The sequence below is a fragment of the Hyperoodon ampullatus genome (assembly GCF_949752795.1).
Source record: "Hyperoodon ampullatus genome assembly, chromosome: 19".
NCBI classification, from domain to species: domain Eukaryota; kingdom Metazoa; phylum Chordata; class Mammalia; order Artiodactyla; family Ziphiidae; genus Hyperoodon; species Hyperoodon ampullatus.
Genome location: NC_136932.1, coordinates 35,450,234 through 35,476,147, shown reverse-complemented (window position 1 = coordinate 35,476,147; position 25,914 = coordinate 35,450,234). Strand labels below are relative to the sequence as shown.

Genomic DNA, 25,914 nt, shown 5'->3' with positions numbered 1-25,914 from the left:
CGAGCGCCTTTGGGGGAGAAAGTAGTCTATCTGGGAGCAGGAAGGAGGGGCCTGTGGTTTTGGCTGCAGTGGAGCCTCCTCCTTGTCGAAGTGAGATGGGGAGAGCCAGCAGGTCTTGGTTCAAATACCACAGACTGACTTTTCTTACTGAATTTTTGTAGGTTTTCTTGAATAGATGTTTGTTTGTTCTTTGCCTTTAGGACCATTAGCAGAGGCTTAAAATTTAAAAAAAATTTTGGGGGCTTCCCTGGTGGCACAGTGGTTGAGAGTCTGCCTGCCGATTCAGGGGACATGGATTCGTGCCCCAATCTGGGAAGATCCCACATGCTGCAGAGCGGCTGGGCCCATGAGCCATGGCCACTGAGCCTGCACGTCTGGAGCCTGTGCTCCGCAACGGGAGAGGCCACAGCAGTGAGAGGCCCGAGTACCGCAAAATAAATAAAAAACAAAAAAAATAAAATTTTGTTTTCACCAGTTTCACTGGGGAGGGGTCAGTGGAGCCCTTCTTAATGTTATGGCAGACGTTGATCTCTTCTCTCTAATTTTAGAATAATCTCATCAAGTTCTTTGAAAATTCTGTTTTAATTTTTTTTGGAATTGCAATGAATGTATAGATCAGTCGTTCTCTAACTTTAGCATATAACAGAATCACCTGGAGGGACTGTTAAACCAGGAATTGCTGGGCCTCACCCCTAGAGCTTCTGATTCTTGGGCGGGGCCTCAAAATTTGCATTTTTAACAAGTTCCCAGGTGATGCTGATGCTGGTGGTCCATGAACCGTACTTTGAGAACCACTTCTGTAAATCAATTTGGGAAGCATTGACATGTTTACCATATTATGCCCTCCTATCATAAACATGATGTATCTTTCCATTTATTTAAGTCTTCTTTAATATCTCAATAAAATCGTGTTTTCTGTAGAGGTCTAGCACATTTTAGTAAGATTATTACTAGGTAATTTATATTATCTGGTATTATAATATGATCTACTCTTTATCTTTTTTACTTGTATATAGAAATTAATTGAATTTTGATATATGAATCTTACATCCATCACATTGCTAAACTCCCCTTTTTTTCTCTGATAAGTGGCCTATAGTTTGTTTTGGGTTTTCTATTTAAGTGGTTATATCATCTGCAAATACTGAATGTCTCATTTCCTTCTTTTTTTCCTTAAACCTTAATTTTGTTTTTATTATCTTATGTTTCTGGCTATGACCTCTAATCCTACAGTAAATAGAAGGGGGATAAAAGCCATGTTTGTCTTATTCCTTATCTTAATGAGAGTGGATCTAACATTTCCCCATTTAGCATGATGTTTGCCCTGTTTTGTTTGTTTTGTTTTGTTTTAGTAGATATTCTTTCACCAAGTGAGGAAGTTTTCTTTTACCTTAAATTATGAAGAGTTTGTTTTGTTTTTAGTGAATGAAGTTAAAGTGTATCAAATGATTTGTCTGCATCTGCTGAGATCAGTATATGATTTTTCTTATTTAATCTATTACTGTGGGGAATTTTACTTATGGATTTTTCTAATATTCAATCATCCTTTAAACCATTCCTTAATTACTAGAATAATCACAGTTGTGTTTAAAATTTTCACATCCATAATCCATAATCCTGTACTTTTCCATTCCTCTGAGACTTTTTTTTTTTTTTTGAAATCAGGTTACTTTTGCCTGACAGAATGAATTGGGGAGTTTTTCCTCTCTTTTCTCAGACTAAGAACACCTGGGTTTGAATCTTGGATCATCACTTACTGTTGCCACTTTGAGTCCTGTGTCTCAGTTTCCTAATCTATGAGCTAGAAATAAAAGCAGTGACTGCCTCTCAGTGTTTTGGTGAAAATTTAATGAGAAAATGCATCCAAAATGGTGACCACAGTGGTTCACCGGTGGAGCTCAATTATTAATAATCACGGCCTAAAATGCAAGTTGCATTCATTCCATCGACCACTTGGGGGAGCCATATAGCTGAAAAACAAACAAGTTCCAAGAAAGGTTAAGTAGAGATTCTAGTCTGAGAGGGAGAGTTAAGGGTCATCTAGTTTCATTCTCTCATTTTTGCATTGGGGGAAACAGAAGCTCAGAGAGGAGAAGTGATTTGCTCATAGTCATGCAAGTAACTGGTAATCTAAAGACTAGAGTCTTTTTATTCCCCAATTCATTAACGAATCACTTGAAAAAAATCAACTTTTGTTACAAGCCTACTAGGTTCCAAGCATGGCTAAATTTACTGTTCCTCCTTGTATGTCTGTGCAGAGTTGAAAATCATCCTACCCTTCTCAAGTTCTCGGCTGATGAATTTGTGTTGTACTTTTTACTTCTTTGAGATCTGTGCTTAAAGGGGAATAGATTAACAGATATTGTTTAATACATCTCATGCCCTGATATATACACAGTTCTTACAAAATACAGGCAATGGGCATTGCTTTCAAGAAACTTACTGATACACAAGGGTAAGGACACACACACACACATACTCCCTTGGTGAGCTCATCCAATTTCAAACTTTAAGTATTCCCTGTAAGTGGTTAACTCTCAGCTTTATATTTCCACCTAGATCTTCCCCCTGGACTTCAGGCTCATTCATCTAACTTCTTACACAACCTTTCCACTTGAAAGCCCGTGAGGCATCTCATGTTCTTGTTTAAAACTGGCTCCTTATCTTCTCCCATCCTCCTCCAGCAGACTTTCTTACTTCAGAGCAACCCCATTCTTATGTTTGCTCAGCCAACTTTCCAGTTGCCTTTAAACCCTTTCTCTCATTCTCCACATGGAATTCACCAGCAAGAGTGTTGGCCATGATCTTCAGGATAAATCCAGAAACTGACCACTCCTTTCCACCTCCACTGCTCCCATCACGGTCCATGCCACCATCATCTCATCTCTGGTTGTTGCCATGGCTCCTAGCTGATGCCCCTGCGCCTGCCCTTCTGTAGCTTACTCTGCAGAGTGGCAGAGGGATGCTGTTAAAAATCTCTGTCGTGTCACTCAGTCCTCAGCTCAGAGACCTCCAGTGGTGTCCCATCTCACTCAGGCCCTTGTAACCGCCCTTCCAGTGGTGTCTCCAAGTATCTCTAACCTTGTCCCCTACTCTTTCCCCACCTGGCCTCTCAGCTTAGCCACACTGACCTCCTTGCTGTCCACTGCACATTGCAGGAAGCCTCCCACCTTAGACCTGTCTCCCTTGCCTGCTGTTCTCTGACCCCAGACGCCTGCAGAGCTCCCCCGTCACCTCCTTCCTTCCTGTCTGCACCCTCACATCGCCCCTCGCCACTCTTCAAAATTGCAACAGCCCCCCACCCACACTTCCTTTCCTTCTTCCATAGCACGTACACCCCAAACTCTAGATATTCCATTTATTTTGCTTAATGTCTAACTCCCTCCTGGAGAATGTTAGCTCTGTGAGGGCAGGGCTCTCCACTGTTTATTGCTACATCTCCAGCACAGAGCAGTGCTTAGCACGTTGTTGGAATGAAAGATACAGGCTTCAGGAGCTAGTCTGTGTGAGGCAAGTGGTGCTAGGAAAGCAGTAAAACACTTTTGGCCTGCTTATCCCTGTTTGGTTTGCAGCAAGTTTCTGACTCCCTCTTGGTGTGGGCAATCATCTAGCCCTGTCCTTGATCTTACGTATGAGTGCGAGGGCCTTTTTTTTTTTTTTTTTTTGGCTCTAAAATTATGGGATGATTATGCAAAAGTTGCTGTACTGCACTCAGCTCGCAAGTCCTCTAGTTATTGTGAGGCAGGAGGCGGTGCTTCCTGGCTGGGAAAGTCACTGGCCACGAGATGGGTAGGGTGTGATGAGGCAGACAGCGATGCTGCATTCAGGAGATGCCTGGAGATGGCGAAAGGCAGGTCAGACAATGGCAGAAGGGTCCTTGAGGGGTATGATGGGAAACAAATCTAAACAGATAGGTTGAAGCCATGTTTGCAGAGATTTGCCTCCAGGTCAAAGTCCAAACTCCTTAGTCTGGAATTTCGTGGGCAAGGTGCCAATGATTTTGATCAGGAAACGACCCAAATGGTATTTTAGAAAGGTTCATCTGTGCAGGATGGATTAGCAGGAGGTGATTCTGAAGTTAGAAGGCTGTTAAAGATTTTTACTCTTGGGTGGTAAGGGCGTGGACTCTCATGGGTACGGTAGGACTACAGCTGGAAGAACAAATGCGAGATGCATTGTGAGGGAACTTGGAAGAAGACTTGGAACTAGAAGGCTGGAAGTAAAGAAAAGAGAAAAGAGAAAAGTCACTTAGATACACAGCCAAGAATGAAAGGAAGAAAGAGGAAGGCCAGAGAGAAAGCTGCGTTGTGGAGGAAGATGAGAGGTGCAGGGACTATCTTAGTGAGTTGGAGCTGCTATAACAAAGTACTTTAGATTGGGGGACTTCAAACAGTTATTCCTCACAGTTCTGGAGGCTGGAAAGTCCAAGGTCAAGGTGCCAGCAGATATGGTGTCTGGTGGAAGCTGACTCCTGGCTGGTAACAGCCACCTTCCCACTGTGTCCTCACATGGCAGAGAGAGGTAGTATATCTCTTCCTCTTCCACTGCGGGGACCCCACCCTCATGACCACCTGTAACCCTAGTTACCGCCCAAAGGCCACCTCCAAATTCTGTCCCATTGGCGATGCGGGTTTCAACATGTGAATTTTCGGTGGGCGCCCACATCGGTCCACAGCACAGACTCTCAGTATTTCCCAAGTGAGGAGACTCAGGGTTGGGGTCCCTTTCTGGGTGTTCCCGAGCAAAGCACCAAAGTTCAAGAGAATATTCTTTTCCACACGGGAAGATCTGTGTTGTCTGAAAGCAGGACAGTAGGAGAAGATCAAACATGCCGGGTAAGGAGCGAGCTGGAGAGGGTGTCCTTCACCAGGAGAGAGGTCTTTCACTTGTGGAGACAGAAATGTGGCCTGGCTGGAGCAAAAGAGAAAACATTTGGAGGCAGAGGTCAGTAAACACAGAGGAGCTTATTGCTAGGGGATGCTTCCCAGGGAAGAAGGAAGCACAGTTAGCTGGCAAGGGTGGGATAAGACGCAGAAGTTGATTGGGGCTTGTTAAAGAGGGGGAGGAGCCTGGCAAAAGACGGTGATTGCAGAGCAAGTGCCTGAGCTCAGAGTCTTTGTGACCAACAAGGGTAAACAGCCCTCACCTCTGCCACGACTCTCCATGCCCGCACCCTGCTTTATTTGTTTGCTTGCATTTATCACTATGTAAAATCATCTCATTTATTATTTGAATATTAATTTATGCCTTCCTCCTTAGAATGGAAATAAGGGGAATCTAATGTGTGAATGACGACAACGGTGAAGTTACTGGCCAGGAGCAAAGCCCTGGTGCCAAACGCACTTGGATCCAGTGGAACCTTCCACCCGTTGATCTCACCATCTCCTCACGGTTACTCACTCCTCTCCTGTTCTTGCTTCCTTCATAGCCGGCTTAAAATCCATGGTCAATCACTGAGATCATTTTCTTGCCCCTCTTCATTGTTGGTGTGGTTTCCAAACCATAACCCTGATGTAATTTCACTCTTTACCCAACCCAACTCTTTACCCATCTGGCACCACACAAGCTTACATGGTACAACGATCCTGTGGACAACAAAAAATATGCTTACCCTTTCTACAGAAGAGGGTGCAAGGTCCCTGAGTGATGTTCAGTCTTCTTGATATCCTACAACTTAAATAATATGATATAAAGTGAACTACTATTAATATATCTGTATTATATTAATATATAAAATAATTATTATATTATATAATAATATAATATAACTCAGCCTGTATTAGATGATAAGGGGAAAAGAGAAGAAAATAAAAGTATTTGCTACATACACCTACAGAGACATATTCATAACAAAGTAAGGAAGAAATACAACAGTGATAGTCCTCATAACAGTGATAGTCTGTGCTGGTCATGTGACTGTAGCTGATATTTATAACTACCTTATTCCACTATTCTTTCCATATTTCCTCAACAGGCACCTTCTAGTCATGGTTCTTTGCCTGGTGAGGTGATCCAAACCTGCATTCCTGAAAGGACTGGTCCTGCCTGAATTGGATTGTCGTTTTCCACAGGGCAGGGTAGTACTGAGACCCTAAACAATCTCCTGGATTCCAGACAAACTCTTCCTCATCTCTGCTGTGGAGTAGAATCCAAGTTCCCCTTGGGAGTCAACATCAACCACCCTCGCCAGTACAATAACGCCTGACTCTGCCTGTCAGTTCAGAGGCGTGAGGGTCTCAAAGTGGCCGGGTGGGAATAGTCTTAACTTCCAGTTTAATGGAATCACTATTGTATCTCCTGGTGGAAGCATTCCTGCCTTTGGAACTCAGACCTCTAGACCAGCAGAGCGTAAGGTCATGGGAACAGGAAGCAAAACTTTTGCTAGCGGATCAGTAGGGGTAAGAGTGAGTGGTACCACTGCCATTTCCACCTCTTGATTCCTGGACCCATGAATCTAGGCTATGGGGGAAATAGCAACATAGTTTAAATGGTGATTTAGAGCATATACAGACTCCTAAGAACATTACCCCAGGCTTGCAAGGTTAGGGAACAAGGGTGGGAATTCTGCTAGCTGCTGAGTAGATCTATTCCAATTTTGCTTTTCAGATTGGGTGAAATAATCACAGGATGGGTTCAGAGAGGCACTGGACCCACTGTGAGATGTACCTGAACTAAAATTCCATTGAACACCTGACCTCCATAAGCCCCTACCCTGGCTAGTGGACCACAGGTACATTTTGGGTCTCCTGGAATTAGTGTCATTCTGAGCTGGTGTCAGTAATTTCCCAAAAGTCTGATTACTTTCTTTCTCCAATGCACAGTCATTGGTGAAAGGCTGTAGGTGCCTTTGGGGGAAGGCTAGGAGAAAGATTAACAGTGTACATTTTTGGCAGTGTACTGGCATCTTTCCTCAATAGGACACGGTGGTCTTCCCTTCATTCAAGGGGTTCTGATTCTGTAAACCGGCTCAAGCTGGGGAATTGATTAGGGAGCCATGACTCTTTATTTTGGTGATTCAACTTAGACTTCTGTTCACTCAGCCTAAAACTCCTCTGCTTATACAGGTCAAGTAAGCATTTTGTAGATTGCGCCTCGCTTTCTCTTCTGGCACACCGTGACCCCCTGCCAGTGCCAGAGGTCTCTGTGACTCAGGCTCTTCTGATCGCATATTTGTCTCCACTGTCCATTATGGTCATCACACCCACCTGTCCTCAGCAATTAAGGGCCAACATTTGGTCCCTGCCACTCCAAAATCCAATGATCCCTCTTGTATTGAAGGATCCCAGCTCACTGGCAGCAGATTCCACTGTAACTTCTCACCATCAGAGATGAACAAGCACAGAGCAATTCAAGGATGCTAGGCTCCCCTAGTATATTCTCACAGTCGTGGGGATGGGTGTGTCCTCTGGACCCTCCTGCAGTAAGTGAGCAGGTCTTACATGACAAATCCGCTCGAACATTCCAATCTCCCTAAGCCTTTGGCTACCTTCCTCTACAGTATACCAAAGCAGTTCTGATTTTTCACCTTCGTTTAGTATTTACCATCCTTTTGTCCATGTTTTAGCCACCAACCACCAAAAGTACCATGAGGATGCTTGCTAACCCCTTGGGCTACAACATCAAGTCCAGAATTTCTGTTTAAGGGGCTCATATCAGTAAATTCAAACTTATCCAACTTTATGTTCCTTCCACAATTATCTCTGGGCTTTTCCTGGTGGGAAATTTTCTGATTACTAATTCAATCTTTTTATTTGTATAGTCCTATTTATATCTACCATATCTTCTTCTGTCAGTTTTGTATAGCTTGTATTTTTCTAGGCATTTGCCTGTTTCATCTAAATTATTTAATTTTTTGGCATATGGTTGCTCATAGTATTCACTTATAATCCTTTTTATTTTGGTAATGTCATTAGTGATGTTGCTTCTTTTATTCCTGATTTTAATTCAAGTCTTTTCTCCTTTATGCTTGGTCAGTCTAGCTAAAGGTTGGTCAATTTTGTTGAATTTTCTTTGATTTTTCTCTATTGATTTTCTACTCTCTTCTCTTCCCCAGAACTCCCAACACAGTTCTACGAGCAGCCTTTACCACTGAAGCATGGGATCATGGAAGATAGCCCTGCAGGTGAGCATCCTTTGCCATCCATGATTTCTTTTCCTACTTTAGGTGAGGTTGGTGGATTAACAGCATTGAAATCACCTGTGAGTTTGTTAGGCCTGAAGATGTGAAGGCCTCCATCCCAGATCCCGATACTAAACCACAAGCTGTATGTTAACAACAGCCTCTGGGGGATCATTTGCACATTCGAGTTTGAGAAGCACTGCAAGATGTGAGAAAATAAAGGGCTTGAGAGGTAATAAAGTACCACAGACTATGCGCCAGAAGGGGGCTCTGTAGGAAAATTAAGAGATGGTCAGGAGAGGGAGAGAGAAGGGAAGCCAAGGGGATGGGAGATGAGAAAACATAAACAGGGAGCTGGGATGGGGAGGAATCATCACCCGGGCAGGGAGGGCATCACTCATCTAAGGCCAACCTCTGGACATGCTGTGTAGCCAGGAGATGTTTTATCACATAAGAGCACAAGTGTGTCTCAGTGTTCTCGGTATCAGACTTGAATGTGCCGGTCAGAAAACACATCCAGATTTCCATAAACCTCCAGTTCTTTTTCTGGCAGTGAAAGTCACTGTTAAAAAAAAAAAAAAAAAGCTAGAGAATGGAAGCATCTGTTACATGGCTCTCAAGGTGGCTAGGTGTCACTGCCCCAGGACCAGCCATCCTTCTGTAGTGTTTGCTCCTTGGACCTCCCACAATCCACAGGCCCCTGCCCCGGGCCCTGGAGAGCCCGCTGCCATAAATCTGCAATGACCCTACCCTGTCTGCGCACAGAGCTCCTTTCCAGGGACATTGGGGATTATTTATGGCAGCCCATAGAAATCTCTGTAAGGTTTCAGCCCCAGATGCAGGATGTGCATGTTCTATTTCTGTTTGACAACCCATGTCAGGAGTGAGCCCTGGACAAGGCATAAGTGATTCAGCATTAGATACAGAGGGTGAAGTTATGTGGTTACCTATCAACCCCAGGCACTGGAAGTCCTTGGAAATCAGGAGAGTATAATTTTAGAATTAACGTAATGAAAATGTTAAAAGGAGATCCATTTTTCTCCTCTACCGCTAAGATGGATTAACAAATAATTGGGAGAATTTTCCAAGGGTGGACAAATGCCTTCTGCTGGAGTTGTTCCCAGGAGAAGAAGGGTGAGCTGGGAGAAGGGCCTCCCTCTCACCAGCCCTGACCTCTCTGGGGTTCCAACACCAGAATTTCCTGCTGCTTCTCAGACATCTTCCCAAGAACTCCCTGTCAATAGCAACTCAGACTCAACGCGTTCGAAACTCGTTACTCTCCTTCCAAGTTCCTCCTTCTCTACTTCATACCCGGGTTATCGAACCATTCGGTTCCCTGTTGCCCCAGCTCCGAGAAGTTGCCCTCCTTGACTTCTCCTGGTCCCCAGCTCCTCCCATCCAGTGGGTGCCTGGTTCCTGTCCATTCTCCCTCCAGAGAGGTTCCCAGATCCATCCTCTTCCCACTCCAACCACAGCTGTACTGGTTCAGCCCTTCGTCTTTCATTGGGATTATTGTAATGACCTTCAGAGGGCCTCTAGCCTCTGCCCGCACTGTCCTCAGATTCACCTTCTGAAAGTTCCCACCGGACCACATCTGCCTCCGGCAGAACAAAGGACACACTTCAGAGCATTGGAAACAAGTCTCCCTGTGAGCTGGTCCCGTCTACTTTCTTCACTTGCTTTGCTTTGGCCTCATCAGCCTACCTCATAGCCTCCCACCTTTGATGCCTTTGGGCATCCTAGTCCTAAGGTCCAGAATGCCTTCCCCTCTTCCTCCACATCAGAAAACTTCTACTTTAACCATTTTGTTCTTTCCCACAACATTCTGGGGAGAATGTCTCCTCTGCACTTTGATGAAATCCTGGGCCATCAATGGAGTTGGCGAGCTCATTCTTAAGAATTCAAAAGGCTTTGGGTCATTTTTAGCTTCAAGAATATTCTCATTTTATGGGCTTCCCTGGTGGCGCAGTGGTTGAGAGTCTGCCTGCCAATGCAGGGGACATGGGTTCGAGCCCTGGTCTGGGAGGATCCCACATGCCACGGAGCAAGTAGGCCCATGAGCCACAATTACTGAGCCTGCACGTCTGGAGCCTGTGCTCCGCAACAAGAGAGGCCGCGATAGTGAGAGGCCCCGCGCACCGCGGTGAGGAGTGGCCCCCGCTTGCCGCAACTGGATAAGGCCCTCGCACAGAAACGAAGACCCAACACAGCTATAAATAAATAAATTAATTAATTAATTAATTTAAAAAAAAGAATATTCTCATTTTAGTAATTAATATATCCAGTCCAATGCAATGTTTAAGGGGAAAAAATGCTTTCAACTTTATTCAAGGTTGAATTTTCTATCCCCTCTCTCATCCCAGCTTTACCTATTGTGGAAGTTGTGGTGTGTGTGTGTGTGTGTGTGTGTGTGTGTGTGTGTGTGTGTCTGCACTGGGTGGAGTGTGAGTGGGAAGCTTCTCTTCTGTTTTTCCCCTGTACTTCTCTTCCTGCTGCCCTGCCCCCAGCTTACTAGTTGAAATTTCTGACCCTCCTGGTCTTAATTAGGGGAGGGAGGACGGGTGGGCGACAGGAAAGGTTTGGCATGACTAGTATTTGTGTCATCGAATGTTGACTGCTTCTGACCATGGCAAGTTGGTAGATGGGCAAAGCTGACTCTTCTTCTTGGGGTGCGTTTGTGGGTCCTCTGGGGTCTGCTCTGGGAATAGTCAGCTATGCCTGTAGCGTATGAGATACATTTCCCTCCAGCGGCCACTTCTGTCTCCTCCCTCTGCCCTTAGGAATCCAGGTCTAACCACCCACTTCTGGTTGGGGCCATCACACCTCCCTGGGCAGATCTCTCGGGCAGGACCTAAGTGGTCCCATGAAAGTCCTTTCTCTCCTGTGACCCACATCTGATCCATTAGACACATTCTTTGTCCCCTATATGGGTGGACATGTCTTCCTCTTTGGGCTGAAAGCCACGGCTTCTCTTATTTAGAGAGAGGCACCATTATAGGAAGATGGAAAGTTCCTGAACACAGTCCGCAGAGCCCTCCAAACTCCAGGAGATGTGAGGGAAGCTCTCCAGATGGTTCCATGACAGCACGAGGCTTAGACAAAGGGAAAATGCCCTTCCAACCTCACCACCCACTGAGTACTCTTAAAAGACAATTTCTCCCTGATTCCCAAATTCACCTATTTTTAGCTTTTAGGAAGGTCAAGGTGGGCTACGGGTCACAGAATCATTCAGTTATTTCCTTTGCGAGTCCTGCAAAGTCGGCCAAATCCCTCACTTTGGAGTGTGGGAGTACTTGCTTTCGGCTTTCTTGGGGCATCTGATGAAACTGACTCAGCCCTTTGACATCCATCCATATTATCCTTCAAGATTTTTCTCGAATGTCCTTTCCTTAGAGAAGCAAGGCCTCCATCATCCCTAAGTACAAGTGTTGGTGGCGGGGAGAGGTTTGCTGGTACAAAGCAGAAGTTACTTGCTCCTTAAAAGGGCCTGGGAACTGCAGAGTGGTGCCCCTGACAGGCTGACCTACAGCCTGTCCTTTTAAAATTACTCACTGGTGCCCAGAAAGACACGAATGTGCCAGGTGTGCCCAGGAATGGCTTTCTGGATCTCACCTCTGTGTTCCTGAAGGGTCAGGGCTGCCACCTGGATATCAGAGCAAAAGTGGAGATTTGTTCCAGATTCCAGGCTTCTTTTTGGGCAAACAGAGGGAGCCTGGGGGGAAGTGATCCAGTCAGTCCTTCAACCAATATTTAGGGGCACTAAATGTGTCCGGCTCTGTGCTAAGCTTTGGGGGTATGATGATTACGAGAAAATACAAAGACAGAAGCAGCTTCCGCCTTCCTGGAAGGTGTGAGCCCCACCCGCCTCCAATGGAAAACTATCATTTCTAGTATTCTCCAGACCAGAGCTAATTAGTGACCTAGAGGCAAATCCTGGTCATTGATGTGCTTTGGAACCAGACATTAAAGTAAATGGAATTAGCTGATGACAGTTAATAATTGAGACTTTTTATGTAAAGTTCGGTTTTTCTGGTTTCTTTTGAAAATGGGCAGGTCTGGAAACACCAGGTTCTCAGTCCCTCAGCCCCCCAGCCCACTGGCATCGTGGAGCAGCCGCCAGTTAGGGGACGGGTGTCCTCCAGTTTGTGCAGTCCTCACCACTCCCTTTTATATGCTTTTCCATCTTCTTCACTCATTTTTGTTACCTCTACTCTGTAGAGGCCTGACCTGGGGATGTAGTTCTGAATGAGTCATTTTCAAATTGCTCTTAGAAAGAAAATGCTTTAAAAAAAACCCCAACAAAATCTCGTGTAAACCTGAATATAGAGAGAGAACACTGAAAAGCAGAGCTGCTTTGGTTGAAGGCAGAGAGAACTGCCAGAAGCCCCATGTGCCCTCCCGTCCGCGGTGGGGTGTCGCGTGAAAAGCCCTCCCCCGGGCCCTGGGCGCCTGTCTACACCCTGCCCCTGCAGCCACCTGCCGATTCTGGCCTGAGCGCCTGTAACCACGAGGATCAGGCCTTCCGAGCTGCCCACGTCCCCTTCCCCCGTCCCAGCCCCGTCCAGCATGCGACGCTCGCTTTCCTCTGCCGATTAGATCACAGCCCTGTGTGTCTGGGTCTGTGCGGCCTCGCGGTCGATGAGGTCAGCAAGGGACGTGCAGGGGACACTTCTGCAGAACATTCCACTGCTGTTTGTGTTGCCTCGGCCTTTTACAGAACCGTTGGGTTTCATGGGGACTTCAGTGCTCGTCTAATGAATTTAAACAAATGAGGCAAATATGCATCAAATACTCACATAATGGAAACATTTCACAAGGAGGGCTCTTGGTCTGTCTGTAGAATAATCCCCATCCTCTTGTTTCCTAAATATTTGTACTTCTGCATGCCAAGCACTGAACACAGCGATGAAGAATACGAGCTTGCAGAGCAAGAAAATTGTTTTTTCTTGCCTTTAAGATGTGTTGAGATTATGCCAACATGAGACCCTGCCTTTGGTTTGGGCTCCAGCAGTAGGTATTCGTTTGCTCTGTACTTCAGCTCTGTCTCTGTCTTCTTAAGGTTCTATCTTAGGAGGGGAGATGGCTCTTTTGCTCCATCTGACACCATATGTGCATCTCTTTAGAAGGTCCAAGGCCAGCCCAGTGGTCCTTCTCGTCCTCATCTTCCTCCCAGTTTGGCTTAGAGGCTGTGAGAATGCAAAATCGTATGATCACTTTGGAAGACAGCTTGGAAGTTTCTTATAAACATTCTCCTATCCTGTGAATAGGTATTTCTTTACCCAAGTGAGAAGAAAACATGTCCATTCAAGGACCTGTACTCAAATATTCACAGCAGCTTTATTCATGGTAGCCCCAAACTACAAATAATCCAAGTGTTCACATGTGAATGGATTAAGAAATTGCGGTCTGTCTATACCACAGAATGCCACTCAGCCATGAAAATGAACAAACTTCAGAAAAGTGAAAGAACGTGGATGCATCTCAAAACCATTATGATATTATTTACAGCAGCCAAGACACGGAAGCAACCTAAATTAGTGTCTGTCGATGGATGAATGGATAAAGAAGTTGTGATATACATAGTAGAATACTATTCAGCCATAAAAAGGAGGAACGCCTGCCATGTGCCACAACATGGATGGACCTAGAAGACATTATGCGAGGTGAAATAAGTCAGACAGAGAAAGACAAATACTCTATGATTTTGTTTATATATGGAATCTAAAAAACAAAGCAAAACACCAAACTCAGAGAAAAAGAGATCCGATTTGTGGGTCCCAGAGGCTGGGGGATGAGGGAAGGAGAATTGGATGAAGGTGGTCAAAAGGTACAAAATTACTGTTATAAGATAAATAACTATTAGGGGTCTAATGTACAGAGTGATGACTGTAGTTTATACTACTGTGTGGTATAGATGAAAGTTGTAAAGAATAGATCCTGAGAGTTCTTACACAAGGAAAAAATTCTTTTCTTTGTTTCTATGAGGTGATTGATGTTCACTAAACCTATTGTGATGATATTTCATAATGTACGTAAGACAAGTCATTAAGCTGGAAACCTTAAATTTATACAGTGCTGTATGTCAACTGTATCTCAGCAAAACTGGAAGAAAAAAGCATTATGCTAAGCAGAAAAGGCATACACAAAAGACTAAATATTGTGTGATGCCACTTTATATGGCATTTCTTATATTATAAAAAGCAGAAGTGTAGTGACCAAAAGCAAGCTTGTAATGGGTGATCAAGGGTGAAGGGAGAGACTGCAAAAGAATGAGGGAGTGTTTGGGGATGAAGTTTTGTAATTTTAGCTTTTACGTTTAGGTCTGTTGTCCACTATGAATTAAACTGTGTGTATGGTGTGAAATAAGGATGGGGATTTGTTTGTTTGCATATGGCTATCTAATAATTGTTCCAGCACCACTGGTTGAAAAGATTCTCATTTCCCCATCAAATTCCTTTTGTACATTTATCAAAAGCCAATTGACCAGGTCTTCCCTGGTGGCGCAGTTGTTGAGAGTCCGCCTGCTGATGCAGGGGATACGGGTTCGTGCCCCGGTCCGGGAAGATCCCACGTGCTGCGGAGCGGCTGGGCCTGTGAGCCATGGCCACTGAGCCTGCGCGTCCAGAGCCTGTGCTCCGCAACGGGAGAGGCCGCAGCAGTGAGAGGCCTGCCAACTGCAAAAAAAAAACCCAAAAATACAAAAAGCCAATTGACCATCTATATATATGTTGGTAGGTTGTAATTATTTTTAAAAATAAAATCATAGATTTTATCTGAAGTTTATAATTGAAAACTATCTCAGTTTCCCTCTAGTTGTAGACTCTGCCTTTTACATCACAGCTTCCTAAACGCAACAACTAGTCATAGAGATAACTAACGCTTATTGAGAAATTACCATTGACCCGGCACCATTCTGAAACTTTTACATATATTAACTAATCCAGTCCTCACAACCACCCTGTGAAGGATGTCTTATGATCTCCGTTTTGCAGAGGAGGAAAGTGACACCCTGTAACGTTAAATAATTTGCCCAAGTCCCAAAGCTCAAACACCAGAGCCGGGACTTGACTCCAGGTGCCAAGCTCCCATGCACTGCTGAAATTCTACACCACAACCACCTTCCTGGCTCTTCCCAGCTCCTGGCATATAGCAAGTGCTCAACAAATATTAATTCAATTAATAGCATTATAGTTTTAACACTGTAGTTTGATTGTTGACCTGCTTATCATGACAACTGATGGTATGCTCCATTTTTAGAAAAGGACATGTGCCAAAAGAGGCTTACTGTTATCTTAAACAGGGTGCCATGTGGGAGGAATACAAAGATTAGCAAATGGACATGTGACTGAATGAACGAACAAGCACGTTGGCTTCAGCTGGTAGATTTTGTTCCCAGAAGGGCAGAACTAACTCACAAAAACTGCTCCTGTGATTTAGATTCTGAGTGGGAATCCCATTGATTGCTGCATCTTCAACTTTCCTGACCTTTAGTTTGATCATCCATAGCACAGGGCTCATAAAAGCTGCCTGTGTACCTCTTAGGGTTATGGTGAGGTCAAAATAATGCCACCCGTGAAAGAATTTAGTGAAATGCACAGAACTGAGCAGGTGTCAGAGACAATTACCTTCACTCTAAACTTGTTCCACGTGGTGTGAGGCCAAGGGTGTGATCCGCTCATGTGTGCTATTTGCCACCCTGTCTGGGGGCAGCAGGGGCGTGGGGTGCAAATCCAGGATGGTGCCCAAGGAGCCGTAAGGGGAGAAGAGGAATCTGGTCTGGAAAGCAATCAGTTGATTCTCTGCTGGCCACCAGGGCAGTGACAGTTCATCCCCACACCCTGGTCTGTGGCCTGAATATAATGCCCACAGGTTGCCATGCTAGATAAAGATTGTGTTAGGTCCTGTGCACCTGGCAGTGCAGTGGACAGGGCTGGGCCAAGGAAAGGCTCCAAGGGAGAGTGACGGAGAGAAGGCTGGACAGAGGCTTTTATGTCCTTTGGACTTTGGGGATGAGCGTTAACTCAGCAAGCTTCAGCTTATCTCTGGATTAGAAATAATGGGGAAAAAATCCATCTTAAGCCACAAACACTCAGTGGGGAAAGGATAGTCTCTTCAACAAACAGTGTTGGGAAAACTGGATAACCACATGCAGAAAGGTGAAATTGGACCCCTATCTTATACCACTCACAAAGATTAACTCAAAATGGATTAGAGACTTAAACATAAGAACCGACACCATAAAACTCCTAGAAGAAAACATAGGGGGGATATTGGTCCTCCCTTTGTCATTGGTCTTGGCAATGATTTTTTTGGAAATGACACTGAAAGCATAAACAACAAAAGCAAAAATCAACAAGTGGGACTACATCAAACTAAAAAGATTCTGCACAGCAAAAGAAACAATCAACAACATGAAAAGGCAACCTATGGAACAGGAGAAAATATTTGTAAACCCTATATCAGATAAGGGGTTAATATCCAAAATATATAAAGAACTTATAAATTCAATATAAAAAACCCACAATCTGATTAAAAACTGGTCAGAGGAACTGGATAGACATTTTTCCAAATAAGATATCCAAATGGCCAACAGCATAAAAAGGTGCTCACCATCACTAATCATCAGGGGAATGCAAATCAAAACCACAATGAGGGGCTTCCCTGGTGGCGCAGTGGTTGAGAGGCCGCCTGCCAATGCAGGGGATGCGGGTTCATGCCCCAGTCCGGGAGGATCCCACATGCCACGGAGTGGCTGGGCCCGTGAGCCATGGCCACTGAGCCTGCACGTCCGGAACCTGTGGTCCGCAATGGGAGAGGCCACAACAGTGAGAGGCCCGCGTACCGCAAAAAAAAAAAAAAAACAAAAAACTCACAATGAGATATTTCACACCTGTTAGAATTGCCATAACCAAGAAGATAAGAGATAGCAAGTGCCAGTGAAGATGTGGAGAAAACTGTCCATGACAGTTTGTTTATGGACCTCTGAGCAGTACTTTTTCGTCTCACAAGAAGGAGACAAGGTGTGGAAGAGACACACCCATTGTCCACACCACTTCCACTCACATCTGTTGAAGGCTTAGTGGCCTGGCCACATCCAACTGCAAAGTTGTCTGGGAAATGCCTTTAACTTACACAGTGTTATATGTTTATTATATCTCAATTTTTAAAATCCATCTTAATACAATTCAACTTCATAAATGTGTTTATTGAACACCTACTACACACCTGGCATTGTATTAAGTACTACAGGGATGACAAGGATGGACAAGACCCCAACCATGTCCTCATGGAACAGGTGTGCCCCCAATTAACTGAGACACAGAAGGACCTGCCTTCCAAAGAAGCACAACCCACTGTAGACTGTCCTCCAGGTCCCCATGGGCTCACCCTTGATCTTGATTCATCTTGATCTTGACTTAAACCTCATCCTCTTCCTTGGCTTCCACAAGAAAATGAAACACACTAAGGATGCCTCAGCTAAGCATCAATAAGCAGGTCTGATGCTTCACTGAGGGTTTGTGAAGTCGTGGTAGAGGGGTGACATCCTTCAGCACTTAGAATTTCCCCCCAGATATTTTCACTGGACAGGTTCCTCCCTAATCTCTCCTCTGAGCCCCAGTCATGAGGCACATCCCCGCTCAGGCTTCCCCACACAGTGCCCTGCCCACCCCTTCCTTTTCCCCTTGGAGAGATGTCTTCCTTCCACACAAACCTTGGCCTCCAAGCAGCCCTTTTCTCCTCCTGCAGCAACTCATCAACACCAAGTGTCTTCTTTACCCAGAAGGAGTTCTCAGAACACCTCTTTGAAAACACACACATATGTAGGATTTATTCATTATCACTGTAAAAGATCGAAGTAAAATACTCATATGGTAGATATTCATCACTTTAACCAATTTAAAGTATACAATTCAGTGAGCCTTATATTATTTTATTTTTTCCCAGTGGCTTTTAGTACATTCATGATGCTGTGCAACCATCATCACTATCTAATTCCAGAACCTTTGCATCACCCCAAAGGAAACCCCATACCCACTCATCAGCCGTTCCCCATTTCCCCTTCCCCATTTCCTCCTCCATGACTTGTTTTTCTTACTTAAGGAGACATCGGGAACCTCCTGCTGGTTGAAGGGCTCATTCTTTTCTAGGATCGTGATAAGACTTTGTAGCTTGTCTCTACTGCAGTTAACCCGCCCTTTCCCTGTGGATGGGTGTTCAGGGGTTTCCCAGCCTGTGCCTCTTTGAGCTGTATCACGGTGAGAACCCTCGCTTCCATGTTTTCACGTCCTGCTGCAGCTCGTTTTTATTTATTTATTTATTTATTTTTGGCTGCATTGGGTCTTCATTGCTGCACGCAGGCTTTCTCTAGTTGCGGCGAGCGGGGGCTACTCATCGTTGCGGTGCACAGGCTTCTCAGTGCAGTGGCTTCTCGTTGCGGAGCACGGGCTCTAGGCACGTGGACTTCAGTAGTTGTGGCACGCAGGCTCAGTAGTTGTGGCGCACGGGCTTAGTTGCTCCACCGCATGTGGGATCTTCCCAGACCAGGGCTCCAACCCATGTCCCCTGCACTGGCAGGCGGATTCTTAACCACTGTGCCACCAGGGAAGTCCTGCAGCTCGTTTTTAAAGGTTGAGTCCCAAAGAGAAGCTGCTTTGTCAAAGGGTGTATGTACTCTTCAATTTAGTAGATATCAGCATAGTACTTTCCCAGAAGGTTCGTACAATTTTTTTTTGGGTGTCAGATGATATTTTCTTCTCTGTTCAAAATGATATCCAACACCGTTCATATAGTTTCATCCATCTTTTAGGCCTTTGTGTGAAACCTCTTTTTCCCCATGCATTTGGGCAGGTCTGGTCTTGGGATCAGAGTAGAAGAGAAGAGTTTGCCCCCAGGGACAGCCCGGTCACTGGGCTCTGGGGTTTTCTGTGCTCTCTCCTGAGGCAGATGTGGTTAACGGTGACCATCTATAGAACTCGTTTTCAGCAGGTTTCACAGCAGAGGTCCTCCTGTTTTCAGTAGCAATTAAACAGCAGGCTGGCAGAGCTGTGTGTGTGTGTGTGTGTGTGTCTAATACACCTTTTATTTTAGAGCAGTTTCAGATTTACAGAAAAATTGCAAAGATAGTACAGAGGGTTCCCACGTACCTCATACCAAGTTTCCCCGCCGGATAACCTCTGACACAGGTGTGGAATATTTGTTACCATCCGTGAACCGAGGTGAGAAGGCTTTGTGGAGAACGCAGTGTTGAGCTGGGCCTTGGCAGACAGGATGAGGACAGAGCATCCCAGCAGAAGAGACCGTGTGAGGAGAGCGTGCAGATGGGTGAGCTCAGGGTATGGGGAAGAGTCCAGCAGGGGGTGTGCGGGGTGACGGGGAAGGCTTTTCAGGAAGTAAGTGGATTGCTCAGGGCACACAGAAGTGGCTGTTTCAGAAAGGCTTCTTACCCGTGTTCCCAACCTCTTCCTCGTCTCATTCCAATGTGGCGAAGGAGGTGCCCTTTGCTGGACCCGCCGTGAGTATGTGTTTTGTTGGAGAGGCTTCCTCCACAGATGTACTCTGGTCTCACCTGCCTCAGTGATCAAGAACCCAATCTATTTCTCTCTTATTGCAGAGGCCTGTGGGTTTTATGTGGTTAATAAGGGACACAACTTTAAAACCATCTTAGAGATTACTTTAAAATCAGAAAAACGCACCATTCTACCAACGTTATATTACAGTTGCTAAAAATATCCCATGCCCATTGGTTAGCTCAGAGCAATATATATCCCACAGGCTAATTTCATCATTGGCAGAAGGCCATGCAGTCTCCAGACAGGATCAGAATCAAACTGGGGGCTGCTAAATATAGAAATATAAATTTGGGTTTGTTTAGAATCACTTGAAAACCGAAAGAACACATAAGCCAGTGCGCAAGCCTGGTAGCGTCTTCCAAAGCATAGCTCACCTTGTACGTCGGTCTGTCCTGCACCCCCGACCCTGCTTTCAGCTTCTCAGTGGAAGTATCAGGCAGTGTCCGTGTTTGAAAGTCACGGCAGACTTTTGAAGTAGTCTGGGCTGGAAGTAGACTTCTCGATCTCGTCATCCACTCCCAGGGGTCACGCTAAGGGCTCGGCGGCAGCAGACGGATTTCAGAGATGACTTCAGCGATCCTTGGAGGCCCCAGGCTCTTTGACCTCGTGTCTTTGCCACTTTCCCATCCAGATGGAGAATGAGTGTCTATAGCTTCTCCTTGAAGTTTCATCCAGGGCCAGGGGTCCCAGTGGGCAAAGGACTGGGAAAAGGGGACAAAGAAAAGTGCTTCTTTGTAAGCATCGTGCCCTGCACGTCCCTCTTGTTCAATGTTTATGGCAAGAAGGTACCTCAAAGCACGAATATACTTGCCCTGAGGAGCTCTGGGTAGGCAGGGATTTTAGTAAATGATGACCAGGTGGGGGAAGGAGATTGGGGGCGGGGGGCACTCGTGGTCCCGTTTGGGACACTGGCCCCCAAATCCCCGAGGGAATCAGCGCAGTCGAGTTCCTCTGGAGAGCACCCAGGACAACGGACCAGTTTAACTGGTCCAGAGTGTCTCTCGCGTGGCTTTCAGGCCACAGATCTGTCCTCTGGCTGCCTCCGTCACCTTGGTTAGGACAGCCATCCTTGCCACGTGCTCCGGCACTCCAGACCCTTTATCCTTCAGATATGCCAAATCCTTCCGTGTCTGGGCCTCTGCCTTCCCACCGGCCTGCGGAGTTCTTCCCTCAGGAGTCAATACTTTTATGACCTTCCTCTCTCTTCATTTAGGGGTCAGTTCAAATGTCACCTACTCAGAGAAGACTTACTGAAGCTTTATCTAAAGCTACTCTTTTAAATTCGATCCTCTCTCCCTGCTTTATCTTCTTTGATGTAACTCATTGGTACCTATTATAGATCATATCACGTCACGTCACACTATACATATCTTTTTCTGTTTTTTGTTGTTTTGTCTTTTTTAATATACATATCTTTATTATCTGTCACCCCTACTGAAATGCACACTACCTAAAGGGGTGTAAAAATATTTGTCGATTGACATACTATGCAAAGTAAGTGAGAAAGAGGAAGACAAATACCACATGGTATCACTTACATGTGGAATCTAAAATATGACCCAAATGAACTTATCTATGAAACAGAAACAGACTCACAGACATAAAGAACAAACTTGTGGTTGCCAAGGGGGAGGGGGGTGAGGGAGGGATGGATCGGGAGTTTGGGATTAGCAGATGCAAACTATTATACATAGAATGGATACACAACGAGGTCCTAATGTAGAGCACAGGGAACTAGTTTCACTATCCTGTGATAAACCATAATGGAAAAGAATATGAAAAAGAATATATATATCTATAACTGAGTCACTTTGCTGTACACCTGAAACTAACACAACATTGTAAACCAACTATACTTCAATTACAAAAAAAAACCTGAAAAAAAAAGTGAATTTAGAAAGAGCATAACAAGGAAATCAGAAATCTATAGAAAATAATTATAAAGCTCTGAAAGCAAACATAGTTTCTAAAATTAAAAAAAAAATTTGTTGGTTGAAGAAATGATTTACAGTTCTGTTCATTCCTTACACCTGGATAAAACTTGACTGCACATGGACGTACCTCTGTGTGCAAATTCCATCAGCAATCACACATGCACCTTTTTCAATACATCTTTTATTCCTCCCATCGCATGGTAACCAGACTTGTAAATGGGTAATTACAGACTGAGAGACAAGCCCTGAAGGAGGGCAGGATCGACCTAGAGCAGAAGGCCCCTGGGTAGTGAAGAACAAGAGGAGCGGCTTGACTGAGGGACAGAGAGAGGACGTTCCAAGGAGCCAGCATCTACCCCGTGGTCTCTCGGGGTTAAGACACGCACATTCCCGTTTCCGGATTTGGGATGAGTCTGAGCATTGATAGCATCTCACCCTGCCTTTTGACAAGGTGGCAGTTGTGATGTACTGTCATTGCCTGCACACAGGAGAAATCCTCTGGTGTTTATATTCCTTTGAGAAAGGAATACGTGTCAATTGTCACCTGAAAACTTGCACTGACATCTCTCGTTAGACCAAGGAAGTGTCCACATCAAAAATTGCAGAATGAATGCAATTTCTTCCGTGACTGGAAGAAAACCCTGCTGACAACGGAGGACCCACGATAAGAAACCCAGCGTCACCAGCACTCTGGTGGGCGCAAGGGATGAAAAACCAAGAAAGAGCACAGACACTGATGACTCAGAAGAGCTGGCCTCTCAGCTTGGAGAGATTGTAGAGATACCATAATCAATCAATCGAGCATGTATCTTCATTTTTATGTAGGCACAAGAGCCATAAACAACCCAGTCCTACATCTAATTAAGCCTAAAAGAATGTCTTAGGATAAGTATAACATAACCATTCTGAATGTTAAGAAAGCATAGTGTCAAAATTTCATGGGCAGGAATTTTGTGTTTCTTAAAGTTACAGAAAACAGTGGAGCGTTTCAGAAGTGGTGAGATCTCGGATTTGCTGCAATACAGTAAAGTGAGTTTGAAGGTCTGGGAGAAGAGCAGCGCCCAGCGACAGGGACAAGTGTTGGGGGGCGCCGTGTTCATGGGGGCGGGGGTTCCTGCAGGAGCAGATGTCACTCTGCAAGGGACAGCTCCTCCGAGATGGGCTCTTTTCTGCAACGTCACTGCACTGCCATGTTAATACCCCTTGGTGTCGTTTAAGTGTAAGAATTACTTTGCTACCGACGTTGAGAGAAAACACATGGCAGATAGACACAATACTCGCTCTCCAAATTACCCCGAATAAATAAATAGAAGAATGTTCTAGGCACCTGAGGGATATGTAGGGAAGCGAAAAAGACAAGTGCAAAGTAACAGCTGTGGCCAGGGCGGTGAGGGAGCTGTTTAGTTCTCTCTCCAGGTCATTGAGTATCTGTAGGCAGTAAATGAAATCGTCCCAATTTGTTTTCTCATGAAAATGTCAGCTTGAGCGCTTAAAGGAATTCTTTTCTTATGGCCCGAAAAAAGAACCCTTTTTTTATTGTGTGGCCCTCGAGACAGAAGAGGCTTTTTGATCCTGTTCCATGTTTCCACATTGCTGGTATCCTTCAAACTGGCTTACCCAGGGGGCTGACACGTTTGTTTGGTTTAAGCCAGAGCTCCCACCAGGGCCTGGGGGGAGTGGGCCTGCGGGGAGTGGGCTTCTTGGCTTCCCCTCCGCCTGCTGCCCAGGTGAGACCCATGGCCGCAAATGGCCCTTTCTTGGCAAGATGTTTTAATGGGATGGTGCATAAAAGGGATATGGCTACATAATTCTTGTTAATAAATGTCTTATTTAGTTACCTCACGTTAATTATTCACCAAGCAAAGACAGCTGTAACGTGTAGCTCTGGTGTGAACGCTCCTTGGGCTTTTTCTTTCTCCCTTTTGCGTTCCTCCCCTCCCCTTCCTCTGGACAGTTCTTTTCCAAAGAAGAGAGCAGAGACCAATATTTAGTCGTTCAGCTCCCGAGACAATGAGCAGCTATTACAGCTGGAAAGGATGTCAGAAATCACAGAAACGGGTGATTTCCAAACTGCTCTGAGGGGTCTGAAGGGTTTTCATGCCCAGTCTCTGGGAGGTGATCAGAAGGCCCAGTGGGCAGGGCCTTCGCCCCTGCCTCTCTGCTTCAGCTCCCGTGGTTTGATTTTCGTTCCCCTTGCAACATATGCGATTCCTGGCACAGGTTTTGTAAGGAGAAAAGGATTGGAGTCTTGGGAAGGTCTGAAAACTGCTGACGCAAATCAGGCCTCTCATTTACAGGTGAGGACACTGATGTCCAGAGAGGTAGGGTGATTTGCCTAGGGTTGCACAGCTTCTTGGTAAGCGAGTCAGGACTGGGAGGCCTGCCCTCTCCCCGTTGCATGGCTCGGGGTGGAGAGAGGAGCCCTGAGAAAAGAGAGAAACTGGGAAAGAGGAGCCCTGAGAAAAGAGAGAAACTGGGAAGGAGGAAAGCGGTCATGTGTTTCTGTCTCTCCGTGAGGCACAACAAGATGGTTTCTTGAGACACCTCTCAGGCCACAGAAGATGGTATCTCCTTGTGGTCACTGAGAACGATGGTGCAAGTGTGACCTGGCTCTGTGGACTCTGATCATCAGACGAAAATAGGCAGTGCCTGCTCTCGAGGCTTCAGGGTTTGTGAAGCTGCAGCTGTTTCCCAGTTTCACTGAAAATGACGTTTTCTCTATTTTTTGGTTTATTATTATTCTGAGGGGGTGAGTTTCTAGGAGAGATTTATGAAAATGTACCCCAATTTTACCATATTTCCAAGTAGTGTGAATTTAGTCTTTGGGATGGAGTCACATTTAGGTCTATTGACCCGGAGTAAGTTTTAAAGTAAATAATTAGATGTAAATAAAAACATTCAGTATATTTTTTAAAACATTGTCATTGTTGTTCTTGTTAAAACAGTACAGATTTTTCAAAAGTTCAAAGACTAGTGTGGTAAGAGACTCTGGAAACCTACCTCTGCTCCTTACTAGCTGTGTGACATTGGGCAAGTCACTTAACCTCTCTGAGCCTCGAATGTCCTCCTCTGTAAAATGGTGATGATAACAATACCTTCCCTATAAGGTTGTTGTGCGCATTGAATGTGTTAATATATAAGCCTTTACAACAGTGCCCAGCGTGGGATTCTCTGTGCTTCATGAATCTCTCAACAATTCTAGAAAATTCTTGGTCTATATTGCTTAAAATATTGTCTCTTCCCCATTCTGTTGGGCCTTTTCCAAGACTCATAGCATGTCTTTTATATTTCCATTTCTTTGTCTCTGGAGGGTCTTCTGGATGATTTTTTTGGCTGTATCCTTCAGTTCACTGACATTCTGATGCACTCCATCCAGTATGTTTGTAACCCATTTGTGATAGAGACGGTTGACTGTACACAATATATCGTCCCCTCCTTCTTCTGTATTAATACGATTGTAGTTGGACACCTGGCTACTCAGCTCCATGGAATTTCCCAGACTACTTTGCAGCTGGATGTGGCCAGGACCCTAAGCCTTCAATAGATGTGAGTGGAAGTGGTGTGGACAATGGGTGTGTCTCTTCCACACCTTGTCTCCTTCTTGTGAGATGAAAAGGTACTACTCAAAGGTCCATAAACTCATGGCTTACAATGGGATTAGTTTAAAAATGGAGAGAAAATTGTTTTGACCCTTTATAGCAATTCAACATTGTCACAATACCTAAGCACGTAATCATTTTGCAAATTATTCATTTTTTTTTTGTATTTTATGAAACTAATAGTTGGAAAAGGATTGGAAGAAAAAGAACTGTTCTGTCACCTGTGCCTGGGAGCAGATGAGGTTAATGTCTTAGGGGATGGATGAGAAAGAAGATGGAAAGAACCTGTGGCCCTGAATGACCGCACGGAGCAGAGCTGCCCGCCAACCTGGACGGCTCACCTCAGTCTATGACACCAGAGGGAAATAAACCACTCTGTTCTTTAACGGACTGAATTATTGTCAGATCTCTTCTGGTGGCAGCTGAACCTTACCCACTGCATGTCCATCAGGTTTTTCATTCTGATGAGTCTACGTTTTACTTCTAGAAATTATGTTTCATTCTTTTTTCAAATCTCTTTGGTTGTTTTTTTTAAAATAGATTCTCATTCCTTGATCGTGTGTGCAAGCCTCTGTTGTCTTTTAATCTTTCAACATTTGTTGAAATAAAGTCTTAAGCACCAAGATACAACAGATATGAACTTTCAAACAGAGGTGACAAATCACCAGAGGCAGATATTCATCAGGAATTTC

General features: G+C 44.9%; 1 long non-coding RNA gene across 1 annotated transcript; it reads left to right on the top strand.

Moving 5' to 3' along the window:
* Positions 1-6,553: 6,553 nt before the first annotated feature.
* On the top strand, positions 6,554-25,649 carry LOC307068159. The gene is made up of 3 exons (XR_013811433.1): positions 6,554-6,730; positions 8,054-8,122; positions 25,406-25,649. It is a non-coding gene; the product is annotated as an uncharacterized lncRNA (long non-coding RNA).
* The last annotated feature ends 265 nt before the right edge of the window (positions 25,650-25,914 follow it).